Source organism: Lontra canadensis, unplaced genomic scaffold, assembly GCF_010015895.1.
Source record: "Lontra canadensis isolate GAN:19392208 unplaced genomic scaffold, GSC_riverotter_1.0 scaffold5, whole genome shotgun sequence".
Classification (NCBI taxonomy): domain Eukaryota; kingdom Metazoa; phylum Chordata; class Mammalia; order Carnivora; family Mustelidae; genus Lontra; species Lontra canadensis.
In genome coordinates, this window is record NW_022630999.1 from 6,516,065 (window position 1) to 6,543,816 (window position 27,752).

The 27,752-nt window shown below is 38.4% G+C and overlaps 1 long non-coding RNA gene across 7 annotated transcripts in view; it reads right to left on the bottom strand.

Moving 5' to 3' along the window:
• LOC116864117 overlaps positions 1-27,752 on the bottom strand; it is a 109,312-nt gene that overhangs the window by 10,900 nt on the left and 70,660 nt on the right. For 2 of the 7 annotated variants that reach the window (XR_004381946.1, XR_004381943.1), the window contains exons 2-3: positions 21,382-21,424; positions 373-460 (exon numbers count right to left, since the gene is read on the bottom strand). This is a non-coding gene — a long non-coding RNA (uncharacterized LOC116864117). Of the gene's footprint in view, positions 1-372; positions 796-21,381; positions 21,425-27,752 lie in introns of those variants that run through there. The other 5 variants (XR_004381947.1, XR_004381945.1, XR_004381948.1 and 2 more) reach the window with 4 other exon arrangements.

The window sequence follows — 27,752 nt, forward strand, 5'->3', positions numbered from 1 at the left end:
TTGCTTAACCAACTGAGCCACCCAGGTGCCCCAAATTACAAGCACTTTTAAGTGAAAAACACTTTTCCTCTTTGCTCAGAAGTTGTCCAACTCTCCTGGTTCAGTGAGGAGAGAAGCAAAGCTTTATCAAAGAGGTTAAGAGTCTAAACCAAATGGGATACTGTGTAATCACAGCAGAAGCCTCATTCTGACTGTTTTGTTTTGTTTTGCAGGGTGGGGTGGTGGGGTGGGGTCAACTTATTTGGTCAAAGGGAGTTTTTGATTAAGTTAAAAAATTTTTTTAAATAACACCTGAATCTCTGCGTTCATTCAAGAAACATTAAACATCACCACTAAGCATTAGATACTATTCTAAGAACTAGGGATACGTACCTGAGGGACATAGCCAAAGAGAGGCATTATCAGGATTCCAAACATCAGGCAATGGCTAAAAGTGGGTGCTTGAGAGCAGCCGAAATGTCTGCTGAAGAAAAAAAGTGCCATATTCCAGGCGTAGGGCCCAGCCAACTAATTTTTTAAAAGACAGAATGATGGTTCAAAGAACTGCTGTTAAAAATAATTACAAATTAATAAAAAAAATTTCTGAAAACAAGGAGAAGATGCACAGCAGACCAGACAAGCTCAAGAAGAAAGTGGTCAGCAAATAAAAAATAAAGAATGATCGGGTGCAAAGAAACCCAGAGCAGAAACTTCTGGTGATGAATGAGACTCTCTGGAAAACTACATCTGATGACTCGGAGTGTATCAGTCTCATCTGACTGTGTTTATAAAAAGGAAAAAAATGATGAACTTGGGATCGTTTCCCCTCATATTGCAATCAATAGAAACTTCCTTTTTGCAATGAGACTTTAAACAATTAGGGAAACATTTTGGTTTCCAGCTAATGGGTTTAATAGTGATTGCCATTTCAGGAAAAGCACTTCATCCAATTGTAGACATGCCAAAGGTGGAAGAGAGGGGAGCAGAAGCAGCATAAACTGTACTAAAGGCCCTCACAGCTGGCTTTGAGTCACTGAGAAAATAATATCCTTCCTCTAATAATCCCTTAAAGACTTGGGTTTGCTTTCGTTTGGGAGGAGAATGTGCCCGCGTAAGAACAACTGTTGTTTCAGCACTTGAGCATCAGGGAGCTAGATGTTCTATTTATTGTACCAATGCCAGGCATTCCTAAGTAATATGTGAGCTGACCTTGAGAAAATACACATAGAGTGGAGGTTCAAATACAGAGAGACCAGTTTCTAGTTAATGGTGGTGTCAAACCTCCCACATTTTTTCCTTCTGTTCATCATCCTAGGGTCTCTAAATATTTTCTTGTTCCCTCGCTCTTCACCGGGGACCAAAGCTGGGCAGAGAAAGGACACATACCAGAGAAAGGCCATAGACATCTTGAGCACCATAAGTAATCTGTAAGTTTGGAGCCTGCTTTTCCGGAATTAACCACCGCATTTGCCTCCACCAGCACCATATTGTTCTAAATGTATTGAATTTATGATCTTGCTTTATGTAGGCATCAATATTAAAGTCAACCTACAAACACAGGTATATAAAAATTTGCCATAAATACTGATGTTAATATGATATAGGAGGATGATAATTAAGATTGGATTCAATATAATGGATTTATATTCATGAATTAAACATAATTGGCATTGAACCAATAAAGCCTACTCATGCATTATGTTTTCACTAAGCTAATTTCTTGTTTAGTTCCTTAACAAAATATCCAAGTGTCCTCTCAATTTTGTGTTATTGGATTATGCCATTTGCTGCACAAACAAACGGTACTTTTAATTAGTGTAAGAACTCCTGTAGTGTGAAATTGAAAGTTTTGAAAAGCAACATGTAATACACAATTCCCCTTTAGGATATTCTATCAAGTAGGAATAGTTTCAGCTGCAAGTAATAGAAAACTTGACTAGTGGTCTTAAACCAAAGGGACATTACTTAACAAAAAGACCAGAGAAAAGCCATCCCAATGTTGAATCAGTGGCTCAATGATGTCACCAAGTATGCAGGCTCCTTCAAATTTTCTGTTCAACCATCCTTGGTATGCGTTCAGTATTTTTCTTCAAGGTATAACTCTCAAAGCATCTTGTTCACATATAACATCAAAGAACAGTAGGATTTTCCTGGGGCACCTGGGTGGCTCAGTCGTTAAGTGTCTGCCTTCAGCTCAGGTCATGATCCCAGGGTTCTGGGATTGAGCACCGCACTGGCCTCCCTGCTCAGTGGGAGGCCTACTTCTCCCTCTCCCACTACTGCTTGTGTTTTTCTCTCTCTCTGTCTCTCTTTCTGTGTCAAATAAATACATAAAATCTTTAGAAAAATTACAGTAGGACTTCCCCAATTTCCTAATGTATTACTTAAAGATTATTTTCCAGAACAGGTTCGTGTGCCCACTCAAACAAGTCACTGGCAAGGAACAACAAGACTCTCATTACTACTTTACACCAAATGTGACTTACACCCAGGAGCTTGGTACATTGGCATGGCAGGTAAGCGACCAAGGGAGTTCACCCCATATATGGCCCCTCTGAAGCCAAGAATTTAATGCAGGTCCTTCTATGCAACTAAATGGTGATATTCTAACTCTTGCACACTAGAATCAAAGCTGAAAAGATGCTTACTGTCTTGGGCATTGGAGTGTCCCCAATGATTTATCTCCAAGTCAGGAGGTCCTCTCTTCTGCATGGAGAGGCAACAGCTCTAATGTCAACAGTAGGAAACAAATGCTACTGTCTCCCATCCCCAGCTAGGATTTGACAAGGATGAAACAAAGAGACAAGGAGTGAAGAGCATCTTCATTTTTGCAGATGGAAATGGAAAAAATTATGAAATCTTAGGTCTAAAACTTTCAGCAAGAACCCAAGATAACATTTTCTTCTACTAACTGGGAAGACTACAGGAACTTTGAAGTAAGGATCAGAACACTGCTTCAACTCTGCAATCAAAGAGCTTAGGAATGACATCTACCCTCATCACCATGGGTCAAATTTCTGGGTTAAACAATACTGTTTAACTACTAAATATACGTATATTGCAAAGTAATTCAAAATTTATGCCAGAGCATAAATCTGGCATTTTGGCCTATTAAGAAAGAGCTTTCTAGATTTGTCATCAGAATGTACTAAAGGGAAAGAAAACAAAATATGAAATTAAAGCCACAATCAGCTTAAGTGGAAACAATACTATCTGTTCATGATTGCCATTCCCATCATCAGCTGAATTAGCAAAATCCCGGACCGCATGACTCCAAGCTTCAAATGACTTAGGACTGATAGTAATGTTGTGTAATGGAAGGAAGACAGGTGGTTCACCAAGGCAGCCAGTGGTGAGCCTTTAGAAAAGCTGCTTCAACTTTATGGGTCTTGATTTCCTTATCTATAAAATTATAAAAACAAAGTCCACGCTACAGGGTTGGAATGGGACCAAGTCAAATAAAGGGTGCTTGTTTATTATCATATTGATATATCAGGTTAAGTTCCTTTTATTTATTTTTTAGTTTTTAGTTTCTTGAGAGGGAGAGAATTTTAAGCAGGCTCTATGCCCAGACAGGAGCCCTACCTGGGGCTCAGTCTCATCACCCTAAAATCATGAGATGAACAGAAATCAAGAGTTGGAAGCTTAACTGACTGAACCACCTAGGCAACTCCAGGTTACATTCTTTTTAGGAACATCTTAAATATATGGGACACTAAAGAAAACAAATATGTGGTGGGGGGGAAAGCCAAGAAAAGAATCCTCGTGCGATGCACTGTTCTGCCAATTTATTTTTTCCAGCGCAGTGGTTTTTATCCAGACAGTCATAGTGTCCCATAGGACCTGTTAGCTACAAATTACAGATATTTCATATATGTCAAGAAACTGAAGAATGAAAATGAGATGAAATCCCAATGCAAGTCTATATGCCAAATGTGATTAGAAAAATTTTGACATTAAAGCCTGATAGTCAAAATAAATCTCTGAAGTTTAAGCATACGCTTAAGGAATTTACATATTAAGCCATTTGGCATTTCATTTTCTTGTCCTTTTCACACATCAACTGGGATATAATTGACACATTGTAGGGAAAAAAAAATGAACAAACACTCTTGCCATTTGCTATGTCTCTGTTATTTTCTAACTTTGTCTTTATCTGAGTTATCTCTGTAACACACACACACACACACACACACACACACACACACACGCGGACTACGGAGGCAGGCATTCATTTACAAAGAGAGGCCAGAGGGCATCTGGATGGCTCTGACTGTACAGCGTGCTACTCTTGGTCTTGGAGTTGTAGTTGCAAGGTCCGCATTTGGTGTGGAGATTACTTTAAAAAAGTAGAGAGAGAGAAGGCCAGGAAGCCAGATCACACTAAGAGAGGTGAGTTGCAAAGTAATTCATCAACAGTTCCCTCTCCGGCTGTAAATTCCTCTAGGATGTATGGGTACGTGTGTTTAGGCAATATGCTCTCATTTTCCTACTTTCCTCCTTAAGTGCTACCTCAAGGGTTTATTTTAGTCTGCAAGAGATTAGGCAGATAGGGAGGGAAGATAATTTCCAATATAAGATGCCAGTTCCTTATATCCATAGGTTATCCTCCTAGTGCCACCATTGCTGAACACTGTCTCCGCTTTATTTCTCTGGTTGGGAATTTACATACCACATTCCTCCCCTTCTCAAAACTGAAAGGTCTTCTCTAAGCTACTAGTTCACTTATTATCTGCAACTGATCCTTAACAGACATTTTCAGAATCAAATTTTCATTTTCTCCCATTTTTAATGATAAACCACGTACAGTTATACTATTTTGACTTTGTTTCTCAACTTCCTGCTTTTTCCCTGATTAGAGGCATGAGTTCCTTAATGAAGTTCGTTTTCTCATTCTCATTCTTAAACACTACGTGTACTTGTGGTGATATCTCTTCCCTTGTTGACTTCAAATTAGATTTTTTTTAATTAGGCAGGCACCCCTAATTAGGCAGGTACATATCTATACCCTTGAGAACAGATGGGTGCCAAAGTCTGCAATGTACACAAAAAAAATTTCAAGAGACAGTTATTATATATATTTTCTTAGGATCCCAAAAATTGATATTAAGAAGGCATTAGGTTCAACTGCTTTATAGAACACCCACCCCAATTTATAACATGTTAGAGTAAATGGGGAAATTCAAAAGATATATTTACAGAGCATATATATATACAAGATAATGTAAATCATCCACAAAAGACAATGATCCTAAATTATGGATGATTTTACTTTTTTAAATAGTCACACCCTTCAAGTGATGGTTTTCCACTGAGAAGAAATGTAAAGAGAAGAAAATGCATCTCTTTCTTTCTTCCTCTCTTTCTTTTTTTTTTCATTTAGAGAAAATAAGGAAGCAAAGAAGTTTGTCCACAGATTGAATCTCTTCAGGCAATTCTGTTTAAAGGTAATGAGATTGTTTCAGATGCTCCTGAGAAGAAAGAATAAGGGAAGCTTTGGCTCAGACCCACTTTCCCAAGCTGCTGCCTTTGATTCTATGAGAAGAGACTTTTCAACTCCACAACCTGCATGAACTACCTATGCTGTGCCAGGCCCTAAGCTAGGGTTTGGGAAGAATAATACATAGTCACGTCTCTAATGAGTTCCCAGCTTGGAAGGAGAAACAAACACATGAAATAATAATTAAAATACCATGTGCTGAGAAGCGTAATAGAAGTACAGGCAAGTACAGGCAAAGTGTTCAGGGCATAGACAGTTCTTCCAGCTGGCATCAGGGAAGGCTTCCCAGAGGCAGTGGCATATTACAGAGAATAATGAATAAAGAACAAAATGTATACCAACGAGTCCTCGTTCTCCCTCCTAGTTTCCCCAGAAGGATTCTGTAGAGAGAAGCCCAACAGCATATTTCTGTAGCATGAATCACGAGAGTGCTAGGCAATTATCACCCCAATAGCATTTCTAAGGAAAGCAATTAACTAGCAATTTTCCTTTATTATTTCACTCATCCACATAATTAAATATTCTCAACATACTTATTTCATAGTACTTTATGAAGAACGATAACACTATCTACTATATACTAATGATAATATAATTAGGCACCAGTTTCACATGCTTTGATGTACCCTTTCAAAAAGTTATCTTAAAATGCAAGTTTAATGTAAGGTTAAGATTGCCCTCTTTTCTCCCAAGACACTAGTGCGTGTCTTTATTTCACATGGGTAATATGCTAAAGGCTTGCTTAGATTATTCCAGTTTTCAAGGAAAATTTAAAGGTTTATATGAATATATTTGGGTGAGCCTGGTGGTGGGTATTATGGAGGGCACGTGTTGCATAGAACACAGGGTATGGTGCATAAACAATGAATTTTGGAGCACTGAAAAGAAATAAAATAAAATAAAATGGGAAAAAAAAAAGACCAGTACTAAAGCTAACCAAAAAAAAATAAAAAATAAAAAAAATAAAATCTCACTGGTCCCTCAAAATCACTCCCAAGGGATTTTGTCAGTTTTTCCGTTTTGTTTTCCAATATATGATTACTGTCATTGTGCTGCATTTATTATACTGTATAAACCTTCACACATATATACACACATACCTATGTACAAAACTTTTGTACATTTTATATATACAAACATATACATATATGCTTATATAGATGATGCATAAATATAATAAAAGTCCCTTAACTTTGCCTCAGATCTCATCCCTAGGTCTTACAAATATCGAAAGCTATTTTTCCTCAATCCCTTTCCTGAAGTCTTCATGTGCCAAGATAAAAATGTTCAACCCTAGATATGGTTTCCTTAGAGTTATGGACTATGAGGCTCATCCTAACTCCACTACTGGACCCTCTGTATACGACTTTAAGTCCACTTTTCTCAGAGTAAGGAGGCGTACATTTGTTTCATTTACTTTCCCCATTATTTGTGCAGTTTCAGGCCATGTTGACACCTAGTTCAGAGCAGCAGAGCAAGACTAATAATAAAACAAACTGGTCCCAGTTAATAATTATACATACGGCTTGGCCCTTTCTATCCTAGTATCTTTTATGAGAGTTCTTTGAAAGTTAATACCTCTTGCTTTTTGAGGCAGATCGAAGCCAATTTTTGGTGTCCTCCATATTTCAAGAGATGTCTTAACATTTCCAGTAATAGTATTTCCCTTATATACATTCTTGTTTTCAATGCATTTTTGTAACTAGCTTCCTATTTATGCCCACAAAAGGTGGGCATGATCAGGTGAAGCAATTTAAGATACAAACCCCTTGAAAGGCAGGAGATAAGCTTTAATAGCTATATTAAAGTCCGTGTTATAATAACTTCGAAACCATGACATGGTCACATTTGGAGGAAAGCAAAGCCAAGGATTTGCCTTATGTGGTGATCAGTCTTTTGTAGGACTGAGAGCAAAGTCTCCCCGACTCCTCGCTCATCAAAACACATTGCTTCTGTCCTTTTCATATGCATACCTTGTGCACAGAATTACAACTCCCGTGCTATGCCAAATTTCATGTGCTGCTTTCTTCTAGTTTGCAAACACAACAAGACAGTTGACTCCACAGTTCTCTTAAGCTGGCTTTGGTCTCAAGCAAGCTGGCCAGGGTTGTGCTGAAAACCTTCTGCGGAGATTTTTTTTCTTTTTTATTTGTTTTGGGCACAATTATCATTAAGGTCGATGCATAACTACCTATCCAACCAAGTCATTTATCTGTGCAGTGGCTTAACAAAAATTAGGTTGTATCATTCTTTAAATACCTCATTACTCAGTGCTGCTGATGCTCCTTTGTCATTAACCATAAACCACCTGGGATTTTCCAGCTCTGCTGTATATCCCTGGTTGCCTCGCAAGAATGGAGGCACAGAAGCATAATTAAAGACCTATTTATTAATGTCATACATAAGTGTGGGGTGTACACTTTACAGAACATTTTGTCTTAAGAGAGGAGGTCGGTTTTTCCAAAAGCTTAATTCACATGCTTCCCTGGTTTTGAACACTAACCATCCAGCATGAATGCTGAGATATGACAAACGTGATTTCTGAGAATGCTTTCTCTGTTTTTGCCATAAATATGCCAATTGTTTTTTTTTAAAAAAAGAATGTAAAAAGGAAAAATGTCAAACATGAAAGATTTACCATCAATCCCAAATCAGAATGGAAGCTTTGCTTTCATTAAAAAGGATTTCCACATAACAGTTGATATTTTAGCATTCCTCTCCCCCTCACCATTCACCATTTCTCAACTCCTTCACAATATCCCTTATTTTCTTATGTTTCTCATTGTCAAGAGAAACAGCAGAATGAACAATTCTCCTGTTTACTTCTGTAGAACACTAAGTTTCCAGGAGGTGGACAGATAAATCATTTTTTTTTTTCTATTTGACAGAGAGAGAGATCACAAGTAGGCAGAGAGGCAGGCAGAGAAAGAGGAGGGAGCAGGCTCCCCACTGAGCAGAGAGCCCGACACGGGGCTCCATCCCAGAACCCTGAGATCATGACCTGAGCCGAAGGCAGAGGCTTTAACCCACTGAGCCACCCAGGTTCCCCCAGAATTCATTTTATTTTTTAAAGATGTATTTATTTGAAAGGAAGGAGAGAGAGTCTTAAGCAGACTCCGTGCTGAGCACAGAGCCAGATGTAGGGCTTGATCTCACAACCCTGAGACCACAGCCTGAACCGAAAGCAAGAGTCAGATGCTTAACCAACCTCACCTTCCAGCCGCTCCCAGAGACATCTTTTTAAATAAAATCTGGATGGTTTCAAGACTTTCATAAGGTGGGACAATTCATGGACTGATTTTTCTCAGTGGAATGTGTTTGCTCCACACATTTTTCTTAAAGGTTTGACATATCTGTTGTTCATTTACACTAGAATTTGGTACAAGATGGTATTTATTGAATAAGATGATATTCTTAGTTGTTTTAAGCTGAATATAACAATGGTTCATCATAATCTACAGAGTTGAGTATGACTTTCAGGAGTTCTGTTACATGAGCCAGTTTGAGTTTCTAAATCTTCTTCCGGCTTCCAGTTCCTCCCAGAATCATCTTCCTAAAGGACCTCTAATCTCATTCCTCTAGGAGAACCTTGAACAGGCTTGCTATTATTTGTTGCACAAAATCCAAACATCTGAGCAGAGACCAGGGGTCCTTTCAGCTATACTATAGTGCATTGATTTTACAAAAACAAAAACAAATTTTCCCTATTTTGTTTTTTACAAAAACAAACTTTTCCCTATTTTACACCATAGGGCTTGATATACACGTGTGTGGTGTGTGTGTGTTTAGAGTCATATCACACAATACACACTCGGGAGGGGCATTTTCACTCATAATAATATGTATACCTGGAATCTATATGACTTATTTTTGCAAAGAAGCCATGTTTAATTACATATTATATTCTGAACCAAGAAACTTATATGAAATAAATTACATGCCTACAGTAATAGGTGAGAAAATGCTGCTGAAGATATGTACCCTAGAACTCCTGGATATAACAAAATTATCCTACAGGTCAAATAAGAAACATGACCAAACAGTGTAATTGTAGATCATCTAAGGGATTGATGCCTATATAGCACATAGGAGCACTCTATTTCATAATATTTTATCTAAAATTAATATGCAGGGGCACCTGGGTGGCTCAGTTGGTTTAGCACCTGCCTTTAGCTCAGATCATGATCTCAGGGTCCTAGAATCAAGCCTCATAGCAACCTGCCCAGTGGGAAGTCTGCTTCTCCCTCTCCCTCTGCTGCTCCTCCTACTCCTGGCTTCTCTTTGTCTCTATCAAATAAATAAATTTTAAAAATCTTTTTAAAATTTTTAAAAAGTAAAATTAATATGCAGCTGTAACAAACACTAAATTGCTTTAATTTATACATTTATTTATAGTTGTTTAATTCATAACAGTAATGTTTATACCCTAAACATTTAGAAATACTTAGTTGAATAATTTGGAGTGCTCTAGTCTCTCTAAGAAAGCTGTCCAAAGAAAATTAGATGGGTGTCTTTTCTTACAATAAATGTCTTTGTTGTGCAGTAATGTTTCAACTCATTCTAGTTCCTTCAGAAATATTTTCAGACAGATACGTCAGTATGTTTTCATTGGCATTGTTATTTCCCTTGCTGAAAAGCATTTTTTTCTTTAAATAAGGACTGTTCCACTATCTCTGCATTTTGCTTTGTTTAGCAGGAACTAAAAATTTTTTAAGAAATGGGTTCCATTCGGGGCGCCTGGGTGGCTCAGTGGGTTAAAGCCTCTGCTTTCAGCTCAGGTCATGATCTCAGGGTCCTGGGATCGAGCCCTGCATCAGGCTCTCTACTCAGCAAGAAGCCTGTTTCCCTTCCTCTCTCTCTGCCTGCCTCTCTGCCTACTTGTGATCTCTGTCCATCAAATAAATAAATAAAATCTTAAAAAAAAAGAAAGAAAGAAGAAAGAAAGAAAGAAAGAAAGAAAGAAAGAAAGAAAGAAAGAAATGGGTTCCGTTCAGCATTTTTTGACAGTAGTCAGAGAGGGGTAATCTTTAAAGACTCACATTTTTCAATTTTTCTTTAGTATAGACAGCTTAAAAATGATTTTAAACTACTTCATATCTCTTACAGGAACCTCAAAACAACATCATTTAAGTGTTACCTTCATTTGAACAAGAGAGGAACAGTAATTTATGATTTCATTAAATAAGAGTTAGGGAAAGATCAGATCTTTGAGGAGGAAAGGTACGTTCAGCAGGAGTCTACCTTTTATCACAATTCAGCTTTAATATCAGAGCCATTATTAGTTCAACTACCTTTATTCAGTTGCACCTTTGGGAATACCAGGATGAAACCAAGGATGAGCTCATAAATTGTACGACTTTGGAAAACTGGCAGCATCTAGTAAAGCTGAACTTATGCAAATCTTATGACCTAGCAATTCCACTCGAAGTGTACCTCTGACTTAAAGACATACATCTATTCACCAAAGACATGCCCTTGCATATTCACAGACAAACTATTCATAAAGACCACAAATATAAAAATACCCAAATTCCATCAATAGTAAAATTAATAAATACTGCCTATTTACACATTATTCAGAAATAAGACTGAATGATTAGCACCTATATGTAACATGATGACTCTCACTAACATAATGTTGAATGGAAGATGTCAGATCCAAGAGTCCATGGCGAATAATATCTTTAATATGACCAAAACATGATTGAAAGTATAAAAACAGGCAAAAGTAGTCTATGCTGTTAGAAGTCAACATCATAGGGGCGTCTGGGTGGCCCAGTCGGTTAAGCATTGGACTCTTGGTTTCATCTCAAGTCATGATCTCATGGTCTTGAAATTGAGCCCCATGTCGGGCTCCACGCTCAACACTGAGTCTGCTTGAGATTCTCTCACTCTCCCTCTGCCCCTCCCACTCACGCTGTCACTTTCTCTCTCTAAAATAAATACATAAATCTTAAAAAAAAAAAAGTCAACATCATGGTTACCATTGATGGGGAGAGGAGCTGGGAACTACAATGGAGCATAAGGGGGCTTTTATGGTGCTGACAGTGTTTTGTTTCTTGATTAAGAGCTGCTTACATAGTTGTGTTAAGGATCTGAAAATTTAATGATTTTTACATGGATGCTATGTGTACTCTCCTGGTGTACATATATTTTACTTAGGTAAAGGTTTTTTAAAGGGACCCAGGAAGTCAAAAGTACCTTTCTGCTTCCATAAAGGAAAAATGACCCTTTAAAGATTTTAAGGTTTTCTGAGTATCCCAGTTAACACCAAATGGAAATATTATTCAAAGGAGGCACAACTTAGCCAAAGTTCAATCCAGCTAAGTTGGGGTTTTCGTTTTTGTTGTCTTCTTCTTTTTTTTTTTTTTTGTAAAGACCAACAGAAAACTGGAAATGAAAGTAAGTCAATATCTCAGTTCACACTTTGCACTAAGTAGTTTGAGGATCACCTTCAATGCAGTTCCTATGAAAGAAAGTACTTACAATATACCAGCCGATTTTTAAAATCAGATCTCATTTCTATGAAGTAGCAAACTGATGGAGAATCAAACTTCCTGGGGAATCTCAAAAGGTCAGGAAAGTGACAGCTTGTCTTCCTCTGGAAATTTGCTGTGGCTTCATCACCATGAAAATATGTTTCTCCACCCTCACCATCACTTCCCCAAAATTGTTTTTCTTCAACAAGTCAAACATGTAGAAAAAAACATTCTCATCAACTATTCTGCCATTGTGACATTGCTATAAACTATTCTTCTCAAGACCAAGACATGAACGTATTGTAATGATAACAGCTGGACATTTGGAAGAAGTTAGCAAGTTACCAGGCTGATACTTTAAATCTGGACTTTCTTCGGATGCCAAATAGCATATTTCTGAGATCACATTATCTTCTTCAAGAGTCAAACATACAATCTCTTCACTCAGGAAATTCCACAGGGACAAGATATAGAACAAACCATAAATATTCAAAGAGGATATGTTGATGGGTCTGGTTCCTGCTCACTGAAAAATTAAATACTCAAATACTCAGACCTGGGCAAGAACTCTAGCCTCCTCCTTCATGGGAATAAATGAAAAATATCTCTTCTAATTGGCACATCTTCTTTAAATTCTTTTTCATTCATTTCTGGAAGACACAAAGACACAGGATGATGGCTGTAACACAACCCTTTGGGATGTCTTCATTTCACCTAAAGAGCTCTCTACCACTGAAAAGGACATATGAGCCAAAAATATGAAAGTATAAATATGAAAATAAATATATGCTTAGATCATGTCACACTTTTGAGAACATATTCCTCTCAACTTCACAGATGCTGAAAGTGGTAAGATTTGGAAAGAATATTTAGATTACTGAACAATCAAATCCGGAGACCTGGCTACGGGCATGCAACTAATTAAAGCTTAAGCTAAGACTAGAATCCAGGATTGCTAATTCCTAGTTCAGTACTTTTTTGTGCTACCTCAAAATGCCTAGACTCACAAGAAATTATGTGAATGAATGATGATGCAAATGAATGACAATCTAGTTCTGTGGGTTATGCATTGCTACTCAAGCAAAGCCAAGAGTTGTAAACCACAAAATGTAAAATAAAACTCTCTATGAATGGGACATTCTTCAAGGAGGTACTTGGTATGGTGGAAATGCCCAATTCCACCAATTCACCAGCTATTGTATCATGTGAACACAAGAAGGAAATAAAAGGAAAACAGGGGCACATCCCTGGCTCATTCACTGGAACATGTGATGCTTGATCTCAGGTTGTGAGTCCAAGCTCATGTTGGGCCTACAGCTCACTTAAAAAAAAAAAAAAAAAAAGGAAAACAGAGCACATATGCACATGCATAAATACAGGTGCTCCCTTTATTTCATTTATTTCATCCTGAAAAGACAATTACAGTCTAAGAATAAAGGTGAAAAAAGAGATAAACAATGGCCTCTCAACTCTACCATGGTAGAGAGAAATGGAGGGATTAAGCCCACCAGAGATGGACTCCCTTAAGGACCTAAAAATTCAGTAAGAAAGGAATTCTTCTCATTCATTCTATCATTCAGTCAACAAACTTGTATTCCATGCCTGTCATGTCCAGATGTGGTGCTAATCAGTAGACACACAGATGATACATACTGGTCAGTGCCCTCAGAATGTGGCAGTTCATTGGGCATACAACTGCTACCAAGCAATGTGTTAAGTGCCATCCATGGTAGAATATGGCAGCTGGGACAAAAGGTTTCCAGGGGGTGAGGTCTGGGGGATGTAGTGAAGTAGAGGGGAGAAGAGGATAAGAGAAAGAGTTAATGGTAAGAAGATCTTCCTAGGAATGACTAGTAAAAACATGAGAAATTGAATCATTTTCTTCTCTGAGGGACTTTCCCACATTCTTACTACTTCAATGGTTCTCAAAGTGTGGCCCCAAGGCTAGAAGCATCGACATTATTTGAAGACTTTTTAGGAAAAAAAAAAAAATGAGGGGGCTACTCAGAACTGCTGAATCAGTAATTTATGATGGGGTCCAACAATCTGAGTTGTAACAAGCCCCCCCGCCCAAGTAATCTTGACATGTGCTCGAGTTTAAGAACTGTTGTACTAGATCCATCAACGTAACGTTGGGTGTATGAAATTCCACATATTCAAACAATTAAGAGCAGGTCTGGTCGGGTAAATTTTAACTCTGAAAAATCATTTTTGTCAAATATGTTCAAATTTATATTTCAGAAAATACAGTTCTCTATTTATGTTTGGACGCTCATGTTTCTGAAGCAAATGCTTTGCATTTTACCTGGAGTCAGATGTCTTGGATGGGGATCAAAACAGATCAAACTCCAGAAAGCAGAGGAGGGTCTTATGGAACCAACCACAGAATATACTGATGGGACTCACAGGGACTGCACTGTTGAACCTCTCAGGCCATGTGGTCTCTGATGTGCAGCACTGATTTCTTTCTCTACATCCCCTCTATACAAAAAGTTTTCTATTTCAGCTTTTTTCAGGACATATAGTTTGCTAAATGTCTACCCTTCTCCCTAACTCTTTGTGACCATAGAGCTCCAGCATCTAGTACAACTAGCTCATTCTCTGAGTTTCTGGCTTTCATGTATGCCTCTTGGTTCAAATTCTTAAAAAAAATTTGTTCCAGTTTGGCTCAGTAGTTCACCTAGTTATGGCCTCAGGTATCAGTAAGGTAGACAGGGCAGAAGAAAAGGCTGAGTACTGACATCAGAAGAGGCTATATCCTTGGCAAGGAGAGTGCTCAGGACATTTAATAGAGTAAAAACGATCCCTTCAACCCCTGAGAGCTCCATGTAACTTCCGGAGTCTCTGAAACAAGAGTGCGTCCTTAACTTCTATGATTCCCCAACAAATGGTAAGAAATCCTTGTAAGAATGCAAAGGTTTTGAAAAGATAATTTTATTACCTATATTATATATACACACTCTTTACCATAGAAATCTATAATCTAGGTTTTTATCCTACGGAAAAAAATTGGAATGTGTCCAATAAGAAATAAGCAAACGGGTGCCTGGGTGGCTCAGTCAGTTAAGCGTCTGCCTTTGGCTCAGGTCATGATCCCAGAGTCCTGGGATCCAGCCCCACATCAGACTCCCTGAAAGCTGGGAATCTTCTTCTCCCTCTCCCTCTTCCACTTCCCCTGCTTGTGTGCTAGCTCGCTCTCTCTCTCTGTCAAATAAATAAATAACATCTCTAAAAAAAAAAAAGAAAGAAACAAACAAACAAATAAATAAGGATTCTTTTCACAGTATTGTCTTTCAGAGCAAAATGTAAAAAAAGGCCTAAATGTCTAGGAAATAAAGATATTTATTAATGGAAACCATGCTCACTATTTTTGTTTCTATTTAAAAAAAAAAAAAATCCACCTAGACCTATTTTGGGTGAACTTTTTTCCTTCATGGAAAAAAATCAGTAAGCCCTAACATTGTTTTAATGCTGGCATAAGGAAATTGCAAGCAGGTTGCCTCCCACATTCTGTTTTTCTTGTCTGGGTTACAGTCACCACGATGACCCAGCCACAGCTGCTGGATGATCTCCTCCAGCTGCAGATGTCAACTGCTCCTACCAGCCTCAAATTGAAATGAGTTGCTTCCCTTGTCTCCTCCGCTTCCTAAAGTCCAAGTCGGTCTCCTTGCCTCTGTCCTCTAGTCCAACAGCAGAAAAGCCCGTGTCTTGCTCTAAAGTTCAACTACAACACATTTTTGTCACTCTAGCCAATAACTTAATATAATTTTCATAATCCTGGCTAAACAGTTCTTACCTTTGATTTGATATAAAATACTTGAGTTTCCAAGCCCTCTGATTATCTTAATAGATAAAAGCAATATAAGCCAGAATGCTGGACACCTAGAATGAGATGTATCTTTTCTTTAAATATTATGTCCAAAGACTACATAATTATAGTGTTAAAACATAAATAGCTAAAATTAATAGAGTAATTTCCCCTAGCCCAGAATCTTCTCCATCAGAGTGTTTGTTAAGAAGACATGATAATTCTTAGTCTATCACTAAGAATATAACTTCGAAATTGTATGACAGTAAAGTCAGGACTTCAGCTGGAACCACGGGCAAAAAAACCAGGAGTGAACATCAATAAAGGTCAAAATAATTTGCATTGCACTCAACGACTGCAATTTCTTAATAGCCCCGAAGTCACCACATTTGCCATTAGTCAATGCATACAACATGGTCATCTGAATGCAATATGACTGGCTTGGCTAAGGATCTCAGGAACATGCTAAATATGAAACCTCCTCCTAAAACAAGTATAAACAGCATAATGAATATCATGCAACTCATTGTTCTGGCAAATGGAAGGATCCTATTTTTTGTGCCTTCTTTGCCCACCATTTGTTCACCTCAGATACTCACTGTCCCTAAATTTCTTCATCTATAAAAGGAAGAAAATTCAAAAGGGCCAATAAGTAAAAGTTTGGAGCTGTTCTGGTTGAAGACATCACGATAGCACCAGAATTCCATTACTTGATCTCCCCTTTGGTTCTCTCCATTTCTCCCTGTAGCCAAAGATGGCTGTAGATAGACCTTGGCAGAACCCAAAGGCTGTGTGGACTACAGAGTGACAATCAATAGGTTCTGTGATTTCTAAGGCCCTTCCTACTAAAACATTCTCTACTTACACACTTGCACCCAGTACACAGCAGATGCTCCCTGAATGCTGAGTGAATTGAACTTGAAATTGTTTGCTCAGTGATCTCGAAAAACTTTTATAAGAGCATATATTTCTAGGTGGCTTATTCATTTTTTAGCTTACTCATTTTTTTAGCAAATAGAACCAAATTTTAAGCCAATTTTAAAAATTAGGATACCTCTTAATAAATTGTATGACTTCAGGTTTCTATTGTTAATATCCACTTAGAGATACTTATGGTTACTCTTTCTAATTACTTACATCAGTCTCAGACTATGTCTTGCTTTTTTTATCTAAGTCAACTAGAACAGGTGGCAGAGTGTAAATTGTCTTTTTTGGAGTCGCTTTGGGTTCTAATCCCAGCTCTAACATTTACTCTTGGTGGGACCTGGAGCAAAACTTTAACCTTTACACCCTCTTCATCTGAAAGACAGGAATAGGGATGTAGGAACAAGACTGTTGGAACAGCGACTGGCAACTAATAAGTGCTCCATAAATGACAATTGTAGTTATTATTATTTTTTAAATCGATCCAAGTAAGGGACAGATTACATAGCATATCCCAGAAGACTAGAAGGTATAGAGCATAGGAAAAAGCTAGAAAATCCATAAAATGATTTTTTTTCAAGTTTTTAAGATTTTATTTTAAAGTGATCTCTACACCTAACATGGGCAAACTCATAACCCTAAGATTAAGAGTTTCATGTTCTACCAACTGAGCCAGCCAGAAGCCCACATAAAATTATTAAATAACATATACTATATAGTAAATAACAAAAATAATAATAAATGAAGTAACACATATGAGGCATATTGAATAATTTTAGAACACTATAAGCTCTCGATAATTAATAACAATCGTTATCACTACATTTCATGATAGAACTACCTAAACATTTCTAAGGCCATGGATGAGACAGTTCCTAAAAAGTTAAAAGGCATTAAATAAATAAAAATTATAATTTATCTCCTTAACAGAAGAAATAGTCCTTCATGCCAGCAATCTGAAGCAATTATTATGAGTTCTCTCTGGAAAGAGATTTATCTAATAATTGCGGCAGAATTTTCCATCTTTCTAATTTTGGCACCTTATCAGAGGAAAGGCAAGACTATGTAATCATGGATAGAATGAAAAACAGAAATAGCTTTACCTCAAGTATTTCCAGGCAGTTTATTATTTTTTTAAGATTTTATGTATTTATTTGGCAGACAGAGATCACAAGTAGTCAGAGAGTCAAGCAGAGAGAGAGGGAGGGAAGCAGGCTCCCTTCTGAGCAGAGAGCCCAACGTGGACCCTGAGTCCAGACCTGAGCCGGAGGCAGAGGCTTAACCCACTGAGCCACCCAGGCACCCCTATGTAATATCTTTTCATTTACATTTCTTTCTCTCATAGTTTTTTAGTTGTAAGATTTTATTCATGCTTTGCATTTCAGTTTATAATTATTACTGAACTACTCTGAAAGACATATCTCTAAGTTTCTTATGCTACAAGTTTAGCCAGGTATACAGTCTTTGCCTTTGACAGGCACCAGGCAATTTATTTTTTAATGTTGACATACGGATGGTAAACAAAGGTACACAAATGGAAACTTATGAAGTTTCCCTCTTAGCCCAGTTGGTTTAAGGATGACTTTTTAGAAAATTTTTCAACAGGCAAAATTACCAGAAAGGAAAAGAGGAAAGTACAGAAAACACAAATGTATCATTATGTCATGAGAGATGCTAAAGAACACAGTAATATTGTGTGACATTTCCTCAGATGCCTTTCCTCCTCCCAAGCAGTCTCCCATTATACATATTAAACCACATTAAGTCGTGAGTCATTTCAAAACTTGAGGGTAGGAGGTGGATATTAATAAAAAAATAGAGACACCCAGGATTTCTACATGAATTCTCCTCCCAAGAACACCAAGTAATCTCTCTAATTTCACAACACTCCTGGGAAGAGCAGGCAAATGGGCACTGCTCCTGCTCACTGGCCTGGAAAGTTTCACAGGAAAGTGGAGTGAACGTACACCATGGGGTTCCACTGCACTGTAACCCCTCTTTCTTCTCATCTCTTAGTAAAGGGAAAACTGGGGATGATGAGAAATATCTCTGATAAAATGGGTGATTTAAACTGCTTATTGATCAGCTATAAAATGTTTCGTGGGCACTCTTTTAACAGAGATAACAAAACACAGTACATCCCCAATTTCAGTATTGTAAGTATAATTTATGAATATAGGTCTTTATTACAAAAGTGGACTCACTGTATATACCATTTATAGCCTGCTCTTTGGCAGGTAACAGCCCATTTGTAAACAACCTTCATACATCTATATCAACATTTGCAAAGGCTGCAGTGTATTCCGCTTATAAATCTATCCTAACTTACTTACTTTTGGAAATCTATCCCTAAGACCAGGCATGAATATGTTTCTTTGAAAAATGCAGGGAAAAAATCACAAAAATAAATATAGATTGTTTCCTTCAGCAAATAATTGTCACTCCCATAGGAATCTCCATGAAAGACAGCATCGTCACACTCAAGCACCAAAATTCACAGAGGGACAACAAATTAGCAATGCCAATCGTATGTGGTCAGCCACTCCTATAAACTGGGGCAGCATTTCTCTAGAGATTAATTTGGTTAAATATATGAAAGTCCTAAAACTGTAAATACCCTCTGCCCTAACAGCTCTCCCCCCTCCACGACCCTAGAGATGTATCCTTAGTTTATAATGGATAAGTTATAAAGCAGTCTATACAAGGCAGGAGGTTAAACAACAGTGAGAAAAAGGGAGTAATCTACATACCCACGAAAAGAGAACAGTTTCTTTCCTTATTTATCTAAAGATTTTATTTATTTATTTCTGTGTCAGAGAGAGAATGAGAGCAAGAGCAAGAGGGGGCACAAGTGGGGGTAGGGGCAGGCAGAGGGAGAAGCAGGCTCCCCACGGAGCAGGGAGCCTGATGCAGGACTTGATCCCAGAATGCCAGGATCATGACCTGAGCCAAAGGCAGACGCTTAACGAGCTAAGCCACCAGGTGTCCCAAAAAGAGAACAATTGAAATAAATTGGGATATATCCAAAGTAGGTACTCTGAAGCCTTAAAAATGATGAGGCAGATTATGGAACAATATTCAAGATATAGGATTCTGTTTAAAAAACAAAACAAAACATGCTATGTCAACATGTGTGTACATGTGTGGCTTGAAGAGATAAAACCCAAAATACAAGTAGTGGTTCTCCCTGGGTTATGAGGTTATAGAAGACTCCTTCATGTTCACCAGATTTTTTAATTTATATAAAATGGACACAGATACTTAAAGTAGAAATTAACATGAACACTTTTGATAGAATGTGGTACATGCTATTATAAAGATAAATAAAGGGTGCTCCATAAGCCCTCCTAATACTCTGAAACTGAGAGGAAGACAGGGTATGGCCTCCCAAGTTAGTGCCACTAACATGAACTCTTCAAGGATTCATGGCAGTCAGCCAAGTTAAAGAGAAAGAGCATTCTAAAATGTGGGAAAGGGCTCAGTCAGTTAAGTGTCAGACTCTCGATCTCAGCTCAGGTCCTGAGCTCACGGTCATGAGTTCAAGCCTTGCATTGGGCTCCACGTGGAGCCTACTTAAAAAAAAATTAAAAAAAATAAGAGAAAGTAAAATAAGATAAAATACAGGAAAGCCTGGGAGGGATGTGATAACATGATCCAACTGAAGCAGTTTAAGTAGTTCCAGGGGGCAGAGAGGGCACCTGAAGTAAGAACAAACAGTTCCTGCTAGCTTTTGAAATAGGTGGATTCACTTTTGACCTAAGCTGGCACAACTTCAGGGAGAAGGTGAAGGCAGAAGCCACATAGATGCTCACAAGCTAAGGAATGAATGGGAGGTAAACAAGTGTTGGTGAAGGGGAACACTAGAGAAGTACATGTGTGACAGTGAAGAGAGGAACAATGGGATCCAATACTGGATTACAGGTTTCTTTTCTTTTTCTTTTTTTTTTTTTAAGATTTTATTTATTTATTTGACAGAGAGAGCATAAGCAGAGGGAGAAGCAGGCAGAGGGAGGGAGAGGCAGACTCCCCACTGAGCAAGGAGCCTGATGCTGGGCTCAATCCAGGACCCTGGGATCATGACCTGAGCCGAACGCAGGCACTTTCTGACTGAGGCATCCAGGCACCACTTTCTCTTTTTAAAGATTTTTACTTATATATTTGTCAGAGAGTGAGAGAGAGAGCACGAGTGAGGGGAGAAGGAGAAGGAGAGGAAGAAACAGGCTCCCCACTGAGCAGGGAGCCCAATGCAGGACTCAATCCCAGGACCCTGAGATCAGGACCTGAGCTAAAGGCAGACACTTAACAGACTGAGCCACCCAATCCAGGTGTTCCAGGATTATTTTCTAAGTTGGGAGAGCTGAAGGATGGTCACAGGAGAGAGCGCCAATATAAGGAGAGGTTGATTGGGAAAAAAGAGAAAAGGAATGAGAAGGTATGGATGACAGTTTGATATTCCCAGGTGGGGGAGGTGAGGGGAATCCAGCACAGAATGGAAGGCTTAGGACTCTACAGTCAGTCCAGTGGGATCACAGGAAATCCCCAAGCCTCAAACTACAAAGTCAATTCCTGGAAGGAATCATGACTTCACTTTCTTAGAACACAGGACCAGTGAACAGCTGTGGCCAAGAGAACCCAGAAAATATTTAGTATAATCAGAAAATGTGGTATAAACAAAGCAATAATTATCTCACCTCTGTATGACAAGAAATTTGTGTGAAACTTCTATCACTCCACCTAAGGAAAGACGTAACAGTATTAGAAAAGGTGCAGAAGACAGAAACCAAAGTGTTGAAGCAGACGGCAGTAGATTTGAACTTTTCACCAAGAAAAAACAAAGCTCATTAAGGGCATATTTTATGTTAGTGGCTTCTCATCTTTCTGAGTATGAAAACCTTATCAAAATTGTTTGAGAATACATGTTACAGTATTTAAACACTTAATAATTATTGATTGGGAAAATACATTATGACAAAAAGTGTTTAGAAATGAATCATTTTATAATTAACTTGCACTTAATTCATCTCAGCACTATCTACATATATCTGGTACATGTGTATTTATGTCTGACATTATATATTTATCCTACCAGAGATAGTTTGGCCACACATGAAATTGCAACCCCCTTGTGATAATTCTGCACTATTAACCACCATCCTGCACATGCCCAGGATCCTCGTATCATATTCGAGAACCACTGTCCCAGTTTATAAAACCCAGAATTGGATGAATATGCATCTCATCAGCTAATAACCAAAAACTAGAATTAAAGTATGAAACTTGAAAGACGTATGTTAGGAACATAGTAGTCTTTTGGAAGATTTATAAACATTATCTCAAGCAATATAAAATGAAATACAACCTGGCTGGCTCAGTTGGTTAAGCATCCAACTCTTGGTTCTGCTCAGGTCATGATCTCAGGGTTCACACTCAAGCGGGGAATCTGTTGGAGATTCTCTCTCTCCTTTGGTCTGCCCCTCCCCACCATTCCCTCTCTCTCTAATAAATAAATCTTTTAAAACTATATAAAATGAAAATAGAATTGTTTCCAAAATGTTTATATAAGCCACTAAATGATATTTCTGTATTGTGTTTTAAAGAAAAGCTGTGTGTTTCTAAGCCTTTGCAATGACGTCAGAGAGTGTAACAGTGATAGAGCTACAACTTGACATTTCTTGGTGTTGCTGAGCCAAACAAACTCTAAGTCCTGTCAATGTTAATTCCCACATTTGTATTCTAATCAGGCATAACAGAGAAGCACACATTCACTCAAAATATTCTTGGATAAAGAATGAATGAATCAATCAATGAATCAGTGAATTTGGAAAGGATGGGAAGTGGAAGAAAAGAAATCCAGTTTTAAGACTCAGTAATTTCACCATCCTAAAAATAATTTAAAGTATAGAAATCACTTAATGCCAGGTTCTAAGAATCAATCTCATCTGGATTTCCAGATAAAACAGAAACTATACAGATTAGAGAAAATGAAACAGAGAATGGTTTTACTTTTCAATTGACTAGAGTGTATTTTGAAATTTGCATATATAAAATGCCACTTGATGTATTTTCTAGGGAAATTCAGTCAGCTGGTTGTTCTGCTATTCCTTTAAACAGATCTAAACCTGCCTATTTAATCTCCCTATATAAGCTGCCTTTGAATCCAGCAACCTCCCTATTGACCACAATCTCCATACCTTACTCTACAAATTTCTGGACTAGACTTTCAAGAAGGAAAATGAGGGACAAGGTAATTATAATCTTCATGAATAATCTGTGTTCTAGCAAGATCTGCTTTTGTCATTAAATAAGAATATGGGGGCATTCCAGTCAATTAGTCAATAGATAAATAAAATTCTAAAATTTCAGTAAACTGGGATGGGAAAATAAACTTACATACTCTTCTTTTTTAAAATGAAAAACCAAACACTACATAGTTTTTCATTTTGATTTGTTTTAAAGAGTATGGTGCAGAGCCCAGTTTCCAGTTGTGGCTCTCCTAACGGCTATGTGGCCTTGGTTAATGAGCCCCTCTGGTCCTCAAACTCCTCTTTGACAATACGTGGAGGTTGTCAGCTGATCTTTAATATCTCTATGAGTACAAAAACTTCACTGACTCTGGTTATTAAGAAATTTCATCTATCTTCCAGGGTGCCTGGGTGGCACAGTGGGTTAAGCATCCAACTCTTGGTTTTGGTTCAGGTCATGATCTCAGTGTTGTGAGGTTGAGCTCCATGTTGGGCTCCATGCTCAGCACAGAGTCTGCTTGAGATCCACTCTTTCCTTCTGCCTCTCCCACTTGTGCTCTCTTGTTCTCTCTCTGAAATAAATAAAGAAATCTTTTTTTTTTAAGAGAAATTTCATCTATCTTCCATATTCTTCATGTTAAGTAAATGGTGAAATTTCTAACTGTGGTTCATCAAATCATCTTCTCATTCATTAACGAAGCCCCTAAAATGCTCCTGAATTGCTCCTGAAATTAACAGTATCTTTATACATTCTGAAATACAAAGACAAAATTGGAATCACTATAGGCCAGTCATTTCACATCCACATTTAGAAAAACATGAATCCATACATTGATTTAATATACAATTAAGCACTAAGTGGATGTCAGAATTAGCAAACACTGGGAGCACAGAGAGGAAATCTAGGGCTTTCCCTCAAACCTATTAGAATTAGAACAGGACAGGCTATTAACTCGATGTTTATAACTCACTGTGAAAATTGTTAGGATGGAATAATTATACACAGAGGAGTAATGCATGAAATTTTGATTGATTATGTCTTTCTTCAACTTGAGTCTAAGGTCCATGAGGGCAGAAACCCAGATTTTTCCAGTCACTATCCCCCAGGGCCTGGCCTATGACTAGTTCTCAAACCCAGAGAGGAAGACAAACCATAAGAGACTCTAAATCTCAGGAAACAAGCTGAGAGTTGCTGCGCTGTGGGGTGGGGTGGGAGGAATGCGGTGTCTGGGTGATGGACACTGGGGAGGGTATGTGAGTGCTGTGAGTTCTGTAAAACTGATGAATCACTGACCCGTACCCTGAAAACAAATAATACATTATATGTTAATTAAAAAAAATTTGTTGGGTGAACAAAAGAATGAATGAAAGGTCAAATCACAGGGACATTAAAGAAGTGAGCCTAAGTCTGCTAGAAAACAGATACAGTTAGGGGCAAGGTTAGAGGTTACCTTCTGAAAGCCCACATTATTCGACAGTTGTTTTTTCATTATACTGGAGACATAAAGAATAAAATTCAGCGATTTGCATTCCCCTTATTCACTCCAAAACACATTTTAAACATCATAGATCTAGGGCATTTATGAAAGTAGAGAATTTTCTATGTGGAAATCAATGCCTAGAACCTATACATTTATGTAAGAGAAAAGTGAACGGTCCAGATAGCAACCACTGCCACTTCTCATTTGGGCTCATTTACGTGACTTCTATCCCACTCTATCAAACTCCTCCCCCCCCAAAACAGACAGCATCACATTAAAAACCACTTTAGATTTATTACTATCATTTTTATATTTGCTGGTAGCTAAGGGCATGGAATCTGGAACCAGGTCCATTCTCTCTAGATATATGACCTTCAGCAAATTACTTTATCTTCTTGGTTTTTGTTTCCTGAGGAATAAAGGCAATAATATCACCACATAAGCTGCTAAAAAAAAAAATTAAATCAATTAATATGTGTAAACCTGTTGGAAGAGTGTCTGTCATACAATAAGTGCTAAGTGTCTGCTAGCTACATGAGGTAAATAAAATCAATATATCAGCCACTCCATTGAGTTGGAGCAGTGAAAGACAATGCATGATGAAGGCAATTTGGGGGGATTATGTTGGTGCATTTTTCAAAGCAGGAAGCTGAGGATTCAGAATATCCCAAAATAAAATGAATTGGTTGAACAGAGAACTTGAAGAGGGAGGTAAATTCTAGAACATACTGAAATGAACAAGTCGCCTAATTTCTTTCATTTTATCATAAGAAATATTATTATCAGGGAAAGTGAAGGCTCCAAGTTAGAACAGATAGGAACAGTAATATTATTTTTGAAGTTGTGCATAAAGATTATTTTTAAAGGTACAAGGTTTGGCAAAATCTAGTGAAAAGGGCTAAAAACCCAGCCAGTAAGTGCATTCATAAGATTTTGTAAGGACCTATTTAGAAACTGTCCCTGCTCCCCTTCCCCCAGGGGATTTACTTGGAGACAAGTCCCGGAAATCAGCTTCAGGTAACAAAGCCCAGATACAAAGGTGGGTCAGGCCAGGTGGAGACATCTGATCAGTGGGGGGATGCATACTGTCTCCCTGGTTACCAAGGAGTATGGGCCCCGCCCTTTGGGCGCCAATCCCAATCAAGGTGTAATAGGCTGGTTCAAATGTCTACTACGGTAAATTGTAACTCAGTTGGTCACCTAGCATCACTGTGGAGTTTCCTGTGTGTGTTACAATCTCATTGGCCGCCTGTGTGTGGCCAAGCCTGACCGCATGGCCTTTGCCCTTAAAAGCTAGTCTGTTTGCAAATGACAGTACAGGCAAAAGATTGATATCCAGGATCTATAAAGAACTCCTCAAACTCAACACACACAAAACAGACAATCATATAAAAAAATGGGCAGAAGATATGAACAGATACTTCTCCAATGAAGACATACAAATGTCTATCAGACACATGAAAAAATGTTCATCATCACTAGCCATCAGGGAGATTCAAATTAAAACCACATTGAGATATCACCTTACACCAGTTAGAATGGCCAAAATTAGCAAGACAAGAAACAACATGTGTTGGAGGGGATGTGGAGAAAGGGGAACCCTCTTACACTGTTGGTGGGAATGCAAAGTTGGTGCAGCCTCTTTGGAGAACAGTGGAGATTCCTCAAGAAATTAAAAATAGAACTTCCTATGACCCTGCAATTGCACTACTGGGTATTTACCCCAAAGATACAGATGTAGTGAAAAGAAGGGCCATCTGTACCCCAATGTTTATAGCAGCAATGGCCACGGTCGCCAAACTGTGGAAAGAACCAAGATGCCCTTCAACGCATGAATGGATAAGGAAGATGTGGTCCGTATACACTATGGAGTATTATGCCTCCATCAGAAAGGATGAATACCCAACTTTTGTAGCAACATGGACGGGACTGGAAGAGATTATGCTGAGTGAAATAAGTCAAACAGAGAGAGTCAATTATCATATGGTTTCACTTATTTGTGGAGCATAACAAATAGCATGGAGGACATGGGGAGTTAGGAGAAGGGACTTGGGGGAAATTGGAAGGGGAGGTGAACCATGAGAGACTATGGACTCTGAAAAACAATCTGAAGGGTTTGAAGAGGTTGGGGGGTGGGAGGTTGGGGGAACCAGGTTTTGGGTATTAGAGAGGGCACGGACTGCATGGAGCACTGGGTGTGGTACAAAAACAATGAATACTGTTATGCTGAAAATAAATTTAAAAAAAAATGATTAAAAAAAAAAAAAAAGCTAGTCTGTGAAACAGAGAAGGGTCACTCTCTCGTAAGAGGTACGTCCCCGAACATTCGGTTAGATTCTTGATGCTTGGCGTGAAATAAAGCTTTGCTTGACCTTCGCTTTGTATCAGTCTCGCTCCTTTAATCATGGACCCATTATTGAGGCATAACTGTTTGAACTAGAGAGCTTACATTAAAGTGGCAGGTCCCTAAACCTGCCCATGTATCACAATTACCTGGATGCTTTGTAAAAATGGATACCTTGGAGAAGATACTTCAAGAGGTGTAGGGTAAAGTCTGCTATCTCTATTTTTTAAAAATTCTTCCAGTGATTTCTGAGTACAACCAGTCAGAATGAGTGGACTGAATGCTTGCTACGCAGAGGTCTCCAGCGGTATGTGGCCTCATTGTCTCTCCATCCTTACCTCCCTCGACCTTATTATCCATAACGGTATCAAAAGCCATCAGTTACAGATAGGACAAAGTCATGAGACAGGACCACATGCTGCCTGACCAGCCCAACTGTCCAAAAAGGCAGGAAAAAAGAGACCGTAAATCTCATGATAAACGAACCTGCATTCAGGTTCAGAAGTCAAATGCAAAATTGCACAAAGTAGGTGCGATAAAAATGGCTCCATGGGGCCTCAGTTGAAAATACATCCAAAAGAAAAGAAAAGAAAATACATCCAAGATTTGTTCTGTCTGCAAGCTGATACAGTCCCACTCTGAGTTCTGTGCCTACGTCCACCTCTACTGTCACGTTCCTAATTGGCGTTCTGTTTTAAGAGGGAGCTTGATGAGGCCGGTATTTGGCAAGTGTGCCCCAAGATGGTTAGACTGACAGCTAAAATACTGAAATGCTTTAGTGCCGGCAGGTAAATAGCTGCTGTTTAAGCCCCGTGTCATTTCAGCCCTTGTCCCAGGACCCTGACCCTTCCCAACAATGTAAGGGGTGATGACAGGCCCACCCAGGGGCTCCACTCTGATCGGTTGCTACCTGTTGCCAGATGCATTGTTTATTATTGCAATAGTTTCAAAGTAGAAATTCCTAGGAAAGCAACTAACCAGGAATGGGAATTGCC